The sequence below is a fragment of the Odocoileus virginianus genome, chromosome X (assembly GCF_023699985.2).
Source record: "Odocoileus virginianus isolate 20LAN1187 ecotype Illinois chromosome X, Ovbor_1.2, whole genome shotgun sequence".
NCBI classification, from domain to species: Eukaryota; Metazoa; Chordata; class Mammalia; order Artiodactyla; family Cervidae; genus Odocoileus; species Odocoileus virginianus.
Genome location: NC_069708.1, coordinates 25842302 through 25854482, shown reverse-complemented (window position 1 = coordinate 25854482; position 12181 = coordinate 25842302). Strand labels below are relative to the sequence as shown.

The window sequence follows — 12181 nt, the reverse complement described above, 5'->3', positions numbered from 1 at the left end:
ACCAAGAACAAACCCATCTTTCCCTTCCAATTCAGCTCTCCTGATTTCCAGCCTCCAAAGGCACCAAACAATAAGGCTTAAACCTCCAGTCAGGCTGGTCTGTCCTCTTTCTGCTCATGTATTTAGGCACCAACTTCTGTCCTCTTTCTGCTCATGTATTTAGGCACCAACTTCCATCCATTTTTCCATCCAACAGCCACGATTTCCCATGCCCAATCGTGCTCCAGGTTCTCATGCCTGGATTATTTCAGCCCTGCAAGTTCCCAGCCTCCAGGCTCTCCTTCCAACAGGTCATCCTGCCAGCTTCTTCTCCCAAGAGCCCAACTCTGACCTGGCCACACTCCTAGTCTGCAACCTAATGGGCTCCCCACTGCCCACAGCTGGGGCAGACATCAGACTGATTACCACCTCCACACTCAAGACCCAGCCACACTTGAAGCTGCAAATTCCTATTATTTATCACGACGGAGGTCAGACACCCTATCCCATGAAGACTTCGTTCCCTGATCTCTCACCAACCCCCTACCACCCAGTTAAATTAAGTGCCCCCCGGAATATTTCCATTACCTTCTCGACAGCACATAACTGTGTCCCCCATTCCACTGGAGCTCCAGCAACTGGGTCCTTTGTATCTCAGTCTCCCCAGTGCTATGTGGTGTGGGCTACTGCATGTTCTGGCAACACCTAGATAGGAAGTCCTGTTTCCCAACTAAACATTGTGCAGACCTTCGACTTCACCCCCTCCTCTGGCATCTCCACAGTGAGGACACAGAACTGAGCATGCATCTGCAACTCAGCAGACTGGCTGACTGGCAGCCCACTTTGCCCCAGGGCAGAAACCATACATTCAAGAACCAAGGCCCAAAGATGTGAGAATAGAAGATAAACTGCATGAGGGTGGAGGCATTCTGCCTCAAGGAGCACTTAGCTCTCCCATCCCAAGCTCCTGTGAGCACACAAACTTACTTAAGAGAAGGGACATCCGCCATCTCCTGATTCCCTCTCCTGTTCTGCAAAATGTTGGTGCTCACCTGTTTTGACCCTGTACCACCACTTCTACATCCCGACCCCCCTTCCTAAACCCAACTTCCTTTTCCTCTTGCTGAGGCCAAATATAAACTTTTGGGCAGGAAATGCCTTGAAGGAGCTTGGCCCCACCCTGAGATCCAGAGAAAATTGTCTCTGACAGAAAGGAAATGGGCCTGAGAGAAGTAGCCTCTTCAGGCCAGGTCTGCTCTCCTCTGGAAGCAAACAGACACAAGCCTGCCTTGGAGCCCAGCAGTGGCCAAAGGGAGGGCCGGGACAAGGAGCACAAAGGAGAAGGTAGGGATAGGGGTAATGATGGGTATGCTCAGGCCATGGTGAGGTGAAGGGAAGGAAAACCCCAAAGAGTGGCCTGATGGCCATGTTAGGACTCCAGAGCATACAGGTTCTGCAGTATGGTGAGTGGGAAGAGTAACAAGCTAGCCATCTGAAGACCTGACTTTTAGTCCTAGTTCTGCTACTTCTCAGCTCTGGCTGTGATCATTATTGATAACAATTTTTATGATACTGAATGTAATGATGTTGTATATTAAGAATAATTCATGATAGACACTAATATTTACTTACTATGGGCCAGACCCTGAGCTAAGGACTTTATATAGATCATACTGGATAAAACTTTATTTCTCTATGCCACAGTGTCCTAATCTGTCAAATAGCATTACAATCATAGTGCTGACAACATGAGGTATTTGCAAATATAAAATGAGATAATAATCATAGCAGCCAAAGGGTAACAAGTCATCATTATTATCCCAGGCATTAGATTAGGTACTTTTTATATGATTTATGTTATTGAGCCTTCATAACAACCCTGTGAGGTTAGTGCTCTGATAATATCTCTATTTGATTAATGAGAAAACTGAGGCCCACAGCTACAGAGTAATTTCCCAAGGTCATCAGTGAAGAAATGGTGGTCCAAGATCCACATTGAGGCAGTCTGGCTCCAGAGTCAGAGCCACTACATTAGAATCCTCATTAAACAGGAGAAATCATCTTGGCCATAGACATAAAAAACATATACCAGTTTTTCTGCAGTATGAACCGTTAACATGAAGTAAGTTCTCAGTAGTGGAGAAGCACCTGATCATCCTGTATCTCTTTGGTCTCCACAACAGCCCTGTCCAAGGCAGGCCTGCTGCACAAAAGGGGAACCTAAGGCTATGAAATGTCAATTCAGTTCAGTTGCTCAGTTGTGTCCAACTCTTTGTGACCCCATGGACTACAGCATGCCAGGCTCCCTTGAAAGGTCAAATAGCTTCTATTGGACTACAGATGAAACCAGGAAACTGAGTAAATGCCCACAGACCTCCTGTTGATCTGTTCTCACATCAGCATCCCCAGGCTCTCCCCTCCAAATTCACTCCCCCTTGGTTGTGTATTTATTCAACCAATACTACCCGAGCACCTGCTCTGCACTGGGCCCTATGGTAGGCACCAAGGTCTGAAAACTGAACAAACATTGAACTCTCCTAGAGAACTTGGCCAGAGCTGGTACTAAGCCCTTCCTTCTCAGGGAGGCAGAGGCTAAGATTGACAGTCCTTGAAGCACCCCCTGGAGCTCATTTGGAGGCAAGTAAAGAGAATGAGCTTGAAAGTAATGGAGCTGGGAGCTGGTACAACCTGAGGGAAGGAAGCTCGTAGCACCCGAGAGCCCTGAGGTGGGAACACTGGAGGGAGGACTAGAGCATCTAGACAAAAGCCCCTCACATACATACCCAATTTTAGCATGTGCCATTTTTAGCATTCACAAAAGTGAATCCAGCCAGCCATATACCTGCCCCTAACCACCCACACCTTCTAAATAATACAACCTGGTTGTGAAGATAGCTCACTAAAATGTCTCTTCTCCTGATGCCACCTAGCAGCCTGCTCTCCACCCTCAGAGCTAGAAAGTGCTAATCAGGCAGGCCTGCCACCATCAGAACAATCCCCACTCCCTCCTGCACACCCTCCCCCACCTCAGTGCAGCTCTGCTTTAGAGCATGGATACCCAGCCCTCAGTGTTTGCACTCCTCTCCATCTGTCAACCCTGGGGGGTCTGGAACATGCAAGGACCTGGGGACTGTATGTACAGGAGTCAGTGATTGCTGGTGGGTGTGGGGAGCAGTCAGGCAGGGGTGGGAGACTTGAGATTTAGCTCTTGCCTCCCAGGCAGGCATCTGGGAAAGGGAAGGGGAAAGCATGACACAGTCGCTAAGGATGTGGGTGGTAGACTCAGACTGCCTGTGTCCTGATCCCAGCTCCATCACCCCTGAGCTGTGTGACCTTGGGGAAGTTCTTCTTTTAACCTCTGCCTGACTCAGTTTCTTCCTACTTAATATGGGGATGATTATAGCAGTATCCACCTTACTGAATTGTCATGGGAGCTAAGTAAATTCAAATGTGTCAAGAATTGAGAATTCACTATTGTTCTTGGTGTTATCATTGTTACTATGTCTCTTACAGAGTCATAAATGTCACTAAAGGTGCCTGGAGGAAGGGAGCCCTGGAGGCAGGCACAGTCAGAAAGAGCTTTCCAGGACGAGGCAGAACCTGAAATGACAGAAAAGTCCAGACTTATGCCCAAGAGGTGGCAGGTTTGAGCATAGCATGTCTCCAAGTCAGTGAGAAACAGCAGTGACAAGGTAGAAGAAAGTACTACTAAACAACAATAACAGTTAGAGTGCTATTTATACTATTGGATTTAATATTCAGCAACCCCTGAGGTAAGTACATACCTCCATCTCACAGCTGACAAAATGGAAGCTCACAGAGGTTACAGAATTTGTTTAAAGTCACCTAGTGCTGCATTATACCAGAGTCCCCACTCCTCACAGTGACACTCTCCTGCCCCAGGCATCATGTGTAGACTTCAGGGGGTGTTTTGCTTCAACTCCACTCTGGCCCCTCTCCCACATGATCTTCTCTGTTTGTCCCATTTAGAAGACACTGCTCAGGTGGGGGCTGCTCAGACCAGACGTTTGGGGGCAAGGTGCTTCCCAAGCTTGCTGCCCCTGCCCGCCTGACTTGACTTCAGCCTGGAGCAGAAAAGTTGGGTGCAAGTGCCTCTCTCGCACCTCAGACAGGCCTGCCTTTGGCCAGCCCAGATAAAGGACAGGAAATCCTCAGGCACCTCCCCTAGAGGTTCCTCCCTCTACCATGGGAACAGAACTACAGCCTGGGCAGAGGTTCCTCTGCAGTGGGGAAGCTGCCAAGTCAGCCCCAGCCGCCTTGGCTGCTGGGTGTGGTTTGGGGGAAACAGGGAAGGCTGAGGGTCAGAAGACATGGGTTCCAAATCCTCCCTCCCTGGAGGCTGAGCACTTCCTCTCTCTGGGCCTCAGGTGGGGATCAGCCAGGATCCTGCTGCAGGGATCACATGGTCTATCTGACTGGATTGCTCTGAGAACAGAATGGGATCATGGAACTGAAAGTCCCTTGGAAACTTTAAAGAAATGGTAGGACTCGTCACTGTCATCATCGTCAACTGCTAGAGGCGTGGCTGAGCTGGCGTTTCTCCCCATCTGATTCACACTTCTAGGCCCCACTGTGGGCATGGCTCAGACTCATTTCCAGCTTTGATGCTCCTTAAAATATCTCTTTCCCACACCCCCCACCAGCTCAAGAGACAAAAGCAAGTGGCAGAAAAGCAGGCTATATGGTCAGCCCCCACACAGTACAATGCAATCAGCCCATCCCAGTGAGCACCTCCTCTCCTCAGGCTTGCCCTCAGCTGTGGGGACACCGAGAAGGCCCTACCCTCCCAGGGCACCACAGTCATGGGAGCTGGCTGGACCAGAATGACGAACAAATCAGAGAGAATTGTATGAGGAGTTTGGACCCAGGACTCCTGAGGTTCAGAATTGACCTGCTGGAGTCATCATGAAAAAGTAATGGAGAAGTCTGGAAAAGTTGAGGGTACAAATAAATGGAAGTGAGTGAGGGGCTCCCCAGAGCCACAAATGGTAGAATGTGCAAAGGCCAGTAATGAGGCTGGAAAGTAGACTGGTCCCAGGTCCCCTGAGGAACATTTGGAGGATCTGAGGCTGTTTGGCCTGGGGGAAACACAGAAGGACTCGGGTACTGTCCTCAGACATCCACAGATCAGAGAGAACAGATAGAGCCTAGGTGGTCCCAGGGGGCAGAGCTGGGACCCAGGGGTAAAAGCCATAGGGAGACAGAGTTCAACTCAACATCGGAAAAAAAACTGGAGATTCCATGGATGTAAGCAACTGCCTTGAAACACTGTGCTCCCGCTTATTGAAAATGGGTGACAGGAACTGCTCGAATACTTGGAGGGGAAAACCCGAGCTCTGAAGGAGAGTTAGACTCAGTGCTTTCTAAAGGCCTTTCTTTCCTGAGCTCTGCCTGCTTCCTACCTCTAGTGTATGGCGGGAGAAGCATAAAGGTGACCAGAGCTGGTTAGGCCCTTGGCCGGTTCCCAAGAGACCTGGGATCTCAGGAGCACTGCGGGCTGGTACTACACAGCGGGGAGCAGGTCACTCATTAACTTGTGGCTGAATGGGTTGAGGGTGGCCACCTGGGGCAGATGCAAACATCAGGAGGGGCAAGAGAGCAAACTGCACAAAAGCCCATGCTCGAGGAAAACCCAAGCTGTGGTAGTTCAAGGCCCTGCCAACCCTAACTGACCAGCCAGCTGACAGTATTTAGTGACTAGGCATAGCACAATTTGAAACCAGTTCACCTTTGCTTTGTGGATAAGAAAACGTTCTTGACTGGGAACGCATAGTTTCATGCCTAGAAGGAAGCCTGGGAGACCACCAAGTCTATGCCATGGACCCGAGCTAGGCCCAGAGAAAGCAAATTGTCTTTTCTGAAGTCACTCATGGAGAGGTAGCTAGAGAGAGGCACAACCAGAAGCCAGGTTTCCTGACCCTATCGCAGGCCCATGGGGTTTGCTAAATGTTGGTTCCTTCTTGTCTCACTGAAACTGCAGAAAACTTGTGGCCTAGAGCAGTGGTCCCCAACCTTTTTGGCACCAGGGACCAGTTTTGTGGAAGACAATTTTTCTACAGATGGCGGGGGGAGGTTGGGGTTGGTTTCAGGATGATTCAAGTTCATTACATTTATTGTGTACCTTATTGCCATTATTATTACACTGTGATATATAATGAAATAATTATATGACTTACAATAACACAGAATCAGTGAGAGCCCTGAGATTGTTTTCCTGCAACTAGACAGGCCCATCTGGGGGTGATGGGAGAGTGATGGGGAGCAGCTGTAAAGACAAATGAAGCTTTGCTCACTCACCCACCACACCTCCTGCTGTGTGGCCCGGTTACTAATAGGCCACAGACTGCTCCCGATCTGTGGCCTAAAGGTTGGGAACCCCTGGTCTAGAGCTATCTATATTGGACATGGGTCCTAGCTTGATCCTTCCCAATTCCCACTGCTTGTCAAGATACAGGCTCTCTGAGGAATGCCTCCTCCTCCACTATGGAGGCCTCAGGTCTTATGTTTTAGTCTGGTGTGAAGGGACCCACAACTGGACTGAAAACAGACATACACAGCCCCACCCCACCCCCAGTAATGGCAAACCCTTTGAGTGGGCATTTCTTGCTCTTTTAGACTTTCAAATTGAGATCAGGGATTCAACTGCTCCTGGAAACACCCCTACCTCCTATGACTCTGATGCCTAAAAACAAACAAACAAAAAAACAAAAAACAAAAAAACCCTTACCCCACTGTCCATCTGAATTCCTATTAATTCAACTCCGTGCCTGTCTCTATAATACCATCCAAGATGCGCATGTATCCTTCAAGCAATGTGAATGACTATTTCTGTTTCCCCGAGTGAAAACACAGGGGCAGAAGCTTAATTGGCCCCAGAAGTTCTCATGCCTGAATGTTCATTAATGTCCCCTTGGGGGAAGGTAAGGGCTCAAAACGGGGTCCCTTTAAGGCCTGGGGCGGACAAAGAATTAGTTAATGGCCATCCCTAGAGGTGACTTTCCAAGGTGGTTATTACGTGGCTCAATCATTAACCACGCAGTGGCAGGACCCTGGGTTTGTTGGAAAGGAGCCACTCCTTTTCCAAGGACAGCCCAAGAGCAGGAGGCTCTGGGGTAGCAAGGCGTGGATGAGGGAAACTCTCCCTCAGCTACACAAGGGGGTGGAGGAGGGCTGGCCCGGATATGGAGGAAGTCAGCACACCCTTACTGGGGTGGGAGGGAAAAGCGAGACAGTGAGGGTTTTTATCATGAATGAGAGAGGAAGCTCCAAGCTGGGTCATGGTGATTAGATGACAAGCTGGGAAAGACGCTCATCCTGAATGCATCCTGTTTTGCTCTGAACTGGAACTGGCCTTGGGGGCCAGCGGCAGGGGAAGGCCAGGAGGAGAGAAGCCTCCCAAGAATTCTCCCAGGCCTGCTGACCTCAAGCTCCTGGGTGGCCCTGGAACTGGGGAGGCCAGCAAGAAAGTCAGAACTCTCATTTACCCCTACAGAACTAAGGCACGTACATACTTTCCACAAGAAGCATCCACAAGTCAACCTTGGGAGCCCAAGCCCCAGAGCTGAAGCCTCAGAGACAGCGGCAGGCACTTTAAAACAAGGGGGCTAGGGCGCCATAATCCCTCCAACTCAGACCATTCCTAGGCCTCTCGTTCAAGGTTCAGCTCAAATGTCATTGCCTCTGTCAGTCACCTTCCCATCGGTCAAAACTCACTGTTCCCCAGGTCAGTCTTCCCAGGGCAAAACATCCTCAATAACGGGAAATATGAACTGCTAGAATATTTGATGATATTAAGGAACTGTTTTCAGGTGAGATAGTGGTGCAGTATGTATCATTTGAATCTCTATCATTCATACATATATATGTAATATGACTATTTATAGATAAATTGATAAGGTGTCTGGGATTCATGTCAAAATAACAAGATAGTGAAGTATAAATAGGGAAGGATTGGCCATGTGTGGCTAATGGGACTTTACTCCATCAATCATCTCTACTTTTATGTATGTTAGAAATTCTTCATGATAATTTTTAAAAGCCCTCACCAAGGTAAAGACTTGGTGTGTCATGTATCATCCATGCCACTAACTCCCATCTACTAGATGGCAGATTGCCGGAAGGTGGGGGTTACACTTTGTGTCCTTCACAAGAACTAGTACCAAGAACTTAATGACTAATAATTTATACAGCACTTGGTAGTTTACCAAGCACTTAGCCATGGATCTTCTCATTTAATCTACTGAAGTGGAAAAAGCAGGGAGAAACCATGAATCTAAGAGATCGAATGGAACAGCAGAGACTGAATTAGAACCTCCATGTGTCCTGCTCCCAGTCCCCTGTTCTTCGCCTGACACCACGCTAGAGTCCTGAGGAACTTTACCTCCAGTTCTGCAGTTCCAGCAAGGTCAGGGTAAACAGGGACAGCAACAGTGGGGCATGCAAGTTCCAAAGTGGAAGGCTGGGCAGGAGGAGGCTCAACACACACAGCACTTCAGATTGGTGACAAGGGCCCAGACTGGGGCCTCCTGTCCAATGACTCAAATTTACTAGGACCTGTTCCCCCTTCATACACACACAAAAACCAAGGCCCCAAGTCACAGATGAACAAATAAACACTTGACACCAACAACTATGTGCCCAGCCCTGTGCTCAACTCCTCTGTTAACAGTTGCAGGGTGGAGGAGTTCACACATCCCATCCTAAAGCCCTTGCATCTTTCACATCCCCTCTTTACTTTATCTGATAACAGCCTCCCAAAGGCCATGACACTGGATCTTACCCAAACTGGGAGCCCAAGAAAAAAGTTATCTTTAATCTATTCAAGCCAGAGACAACTCCTCCTTCTAGTGAGAGACCCCATGGCCCACCTTCCCCAAGAAGTAGAGGCACACCCTGCCTTTGTTAAACCTGTCACCTGCTGAACCTTGACATCTGCCACAGCATCCCCATTATAGACTCCATCCTCTCCTCCTTTCGGGACTTTCTGGCTTTTAAGGAACAGAAATTCCAAATCTCAAATCCAGAACATAGTTGGACAAAGGTCAAATCCTGAAAATGAGGACCAGCCCAGAATGTCTAGCAACATGGTAGCTATAGCCTTCGGGTGAGAGTCCCCCACTCCCCAAAATCATCATTTCCATCACACTCTTCTGGGTTACGCTATCAACCACTCAGAAAGCACCTGTAGATGCCACCTCCTCTATTTCTCTGCACTCTTGTGTTGCCTCCTCTCATCCCCAGACAAGAATTGTCTTTTATTCCAGGAGGATGAAAGTGAAGGGAAAATTCAGAGAGCACTAAGAGATGATGGGTGGGGACATCAACCCCTAGAGTGGGGGCAGGAACAGATCCACAGTAGGAGTCAGGGTTTGAAAATAGCCCTTGGTATGATTCATCACCGTCTCCTCCAGCGACCCCCAACATGGGTGCTCTGAGTGAGATGACGACAAGCCAGGGCCCTCCAGCCCAACCTCTGGGGCCCAGGGCTGAGGGTTGGCCCCACTACTCTCCACCTTCGGTCTGGCTGCTGTCTTGGTTGCCTTTTCCAGCACCAATAGTTTTCCAGTTGGCTTAGCTGCATAATCACGACAAGGTTCTCCATCTGCATAGCTCCTGTCACCCCAAGCATCTCAGAAACAGCACTTTACCAGCCAGCTTAAGAGCTTGGGCCCAAGCAGCAAGTCACCAGATGTCAGGGTGGAAGAGACTGGCCCCTTATATACTGAAATCCAGCCCACTAACCAAGATGCAGTTGAAAACACTGGCCCACAGAAGTAGCATGACTCGCCTAAGGTCACATGAATTAGTGGCTGAACTTTGGTTTTCTGAGTTGTAACTCAGTACTTTAAAAAGTCTTGGGAGAACAGAAATGGAGGAGAGAACCTCATGCTATCTAAATGGGGAAATCCCCAAAACTTCCACTAAAAGGCTCACAGGCTCTCTAATCCAAAACCATCTTTGACTTCATGGGGTAAGGAAGCCCTGAAAGACGAGACTTATCCAAAAGATTTCGCTTGATCCCCACCGCTGTCTTAATATCAGGAAAGTCCAGGCGTTTCTCAGAAGGGAAGGCAGTGGCCTGAGGGGAAAGCCCAGGCCGCCCAACCAGGGGCTTCCTGGAAATGCGCTCAACAGAAGAGGAAGGAGAACAGGAGAGGAAAAGCGGCATGACTCGACCACAGAGCCCAAGCCCCGCCACCCCGCTCAGTTTCAGCCTGCCTCCGAAGCCCCAGAGCCACGGCTCTGGGCTCCAACCAGGCCCGGGGGTAATGCGCGGACAAGCTGCCTTCCACCACCCGACTCACGGGACTTTCTCGGGAGAATCGCGGCCGGCGGGCTCCAGGAGTCCCCCAATTTCGGCGACTCGGGCCTCAAATCCCGGGGACGCAAGTGGCTCGGCTCTCTCCTCTTGCGCCTCCTGTGGACGCCGCGCAGCCGAACCGCTAAGAGCGGGGCCGGAGCGCGCTGGAGAGGCGAGGCGAGGGATCCCTGGCGCCTCGCCGGTCCCGATCTCCTCCAGCCGTCGCCCTAACTCCCACCTGAAGGCCGCGTCCGTCGCTTTGGGTTCGAGACTTGACGCAGCTGCCAGAGGGCGGGAGGCACGCGCGGAGCCTGGGATCAGGCGCGGGTAACGGTGCCAGGCAGAAAAGCAGCTGCTGCGGCCGCTTAGCTGTTGTCAATCCGGAGCCACTCTCGGCGCAGGTGGGGACTGAGCAGCGGCGAGTCCGGCGGCGGGGACGCCCCGCCCACCTACGGGACCTTCAACCAATGAGGGCACAGTCCGGCCCACCGAGCTCCCCAGAAAGCGGCCCAAATTGTGGTGGGTGGGGCTCTGCCTTCAAGTTGTTCCAATCCCCGGGCAGCTGCCTCTACCTCTGGTCACACCGCTGAGGGAGAGCGGGGGGGGCACTGAGGGAAGGTACAAACCCTGGGCCAGCAACTAAGAGTGAAGAAGCGGGGTGACTGGCGCGCAGACTAATATCTATTGAGCTCTGTGTCTGGCACTCGTGTGGGGGATTTAAATACTTAGACCATGTGCTCCGGAAGGTTCAGTTGTTTGCTAAGGATAACTTACAGGGAGTTCGGAACACACAACTTTGGTGAGATCCCTGATTAGTTGGGGCAACCAAAAAGAACATTAGGTATTTGGGAAGGAAGTTGCCATTCCCACCTTGTTCAGGCCTCAGCATTCTGCAACTCCCCCACGATTCCCAGCTCTCTGCCCCGAGTCCAAACTCTATTTGTGCAGAGAAATGTAGGGAAATCTTGGGGTATCTGCATTAATCATGTTAAAAGTCCCTCACAGCTCAGTTGGTGAAGAATCTACCTGCAATGCAGGAGACCCCTGTTCGATTCCTGGGTCGGGAAGATCTGCTGGAGAAGGGATAGGCTACCCACTCCAGTATTCTTGGGCTTCCCTTGTGGCTCAGCCGGTAAAGAATCCTCCCACAATGCGGGAGACCTGGGTTTGATCCCTGGGTTGGGAAGATGCACTAATCATGAAACGAGAAGGCTCCCAAGAGTTGTGACAAGTACCACCAGAAAGCCTGTTTAAATTCAGTAAGAAACAGAGTGTAAAGTTTTGATTTCTCTCTTGCCTTTTCTCACAAGGATCCAATACAATTTCACACTTTGATTTCATGGCTGAATCAGGGACTCCTATTAGCCAAGGATGGGAGTACCCAAGACCCCATGCCATCCAATCACTATCCTCCACATTTACAAAATAGAAACTAAGAAGAAATGACTCACTCAGGTTTTCCCAGCAAATCCATGGCAGGAATAATACCTGCACACTAGTTATTTTCTCCTGATAGATGGGAGATTTCATACCTAACAAATGGGAGAAATGAAGCTGAAGTTTTTAGAAAGCAAGGACTGCATCCAACTTGTTGCCCAGAGTACACAACACAGAGGAGAGCAAAACTTAATGTTTTTTAGCACTGCAACTTTCTTAAAGTCGTCTGAGGCAATGGCAGAGCTAGACCTAGCCCCAGGTGCCCCCCTTTTGCCTGGCCTTCAGTATGCTAGGCCAAATTGGGATTCTTCCACCTTCCTTCCCTGCCAGCCCTGATGAGAATGAGGGGAGAAATGGTGAAGCAAGGTGTGTACATCTCTGTTCCTCTCAATGGCAATTCTGCACACAGCTGGCACTTTGTTCCAGATAAGCCATGTCCCCTTG

The 12181-nt window shown here is 49.9% G+C and overlaps 1 protein-coding gene across 6 annotated transcripts in view; it reads right to left on the bottom strand.

Annotated features, from left to right (window-relative positions):
- Positions 1–12181, bottom strand: part of STARD8 (StAR related lipid transfer domain containing 8) — a 78498-nt gene that overhangs the window by 22464 nt on the left and 43853 nt on the right. Inside the window, exon 1 of one of the 6 annotated variants that reach the window (XM_020876590.2) lies at positions 10539–10707. The exons of 3 other annotated variants lie outside the window; for them this stretch is intronic. The gene's annotated coding sequence lies outside the window, so the exon portion shown is untranslated. Of the gene's footprint in view, positions 1–10304; positions 10464–10538; positions 10708–12181 lie in introns of those variants that run through there. 2 more of the 6 variants (XM_020876592.2, XM_020876593.2) reach the window with 2 other exon arrangements.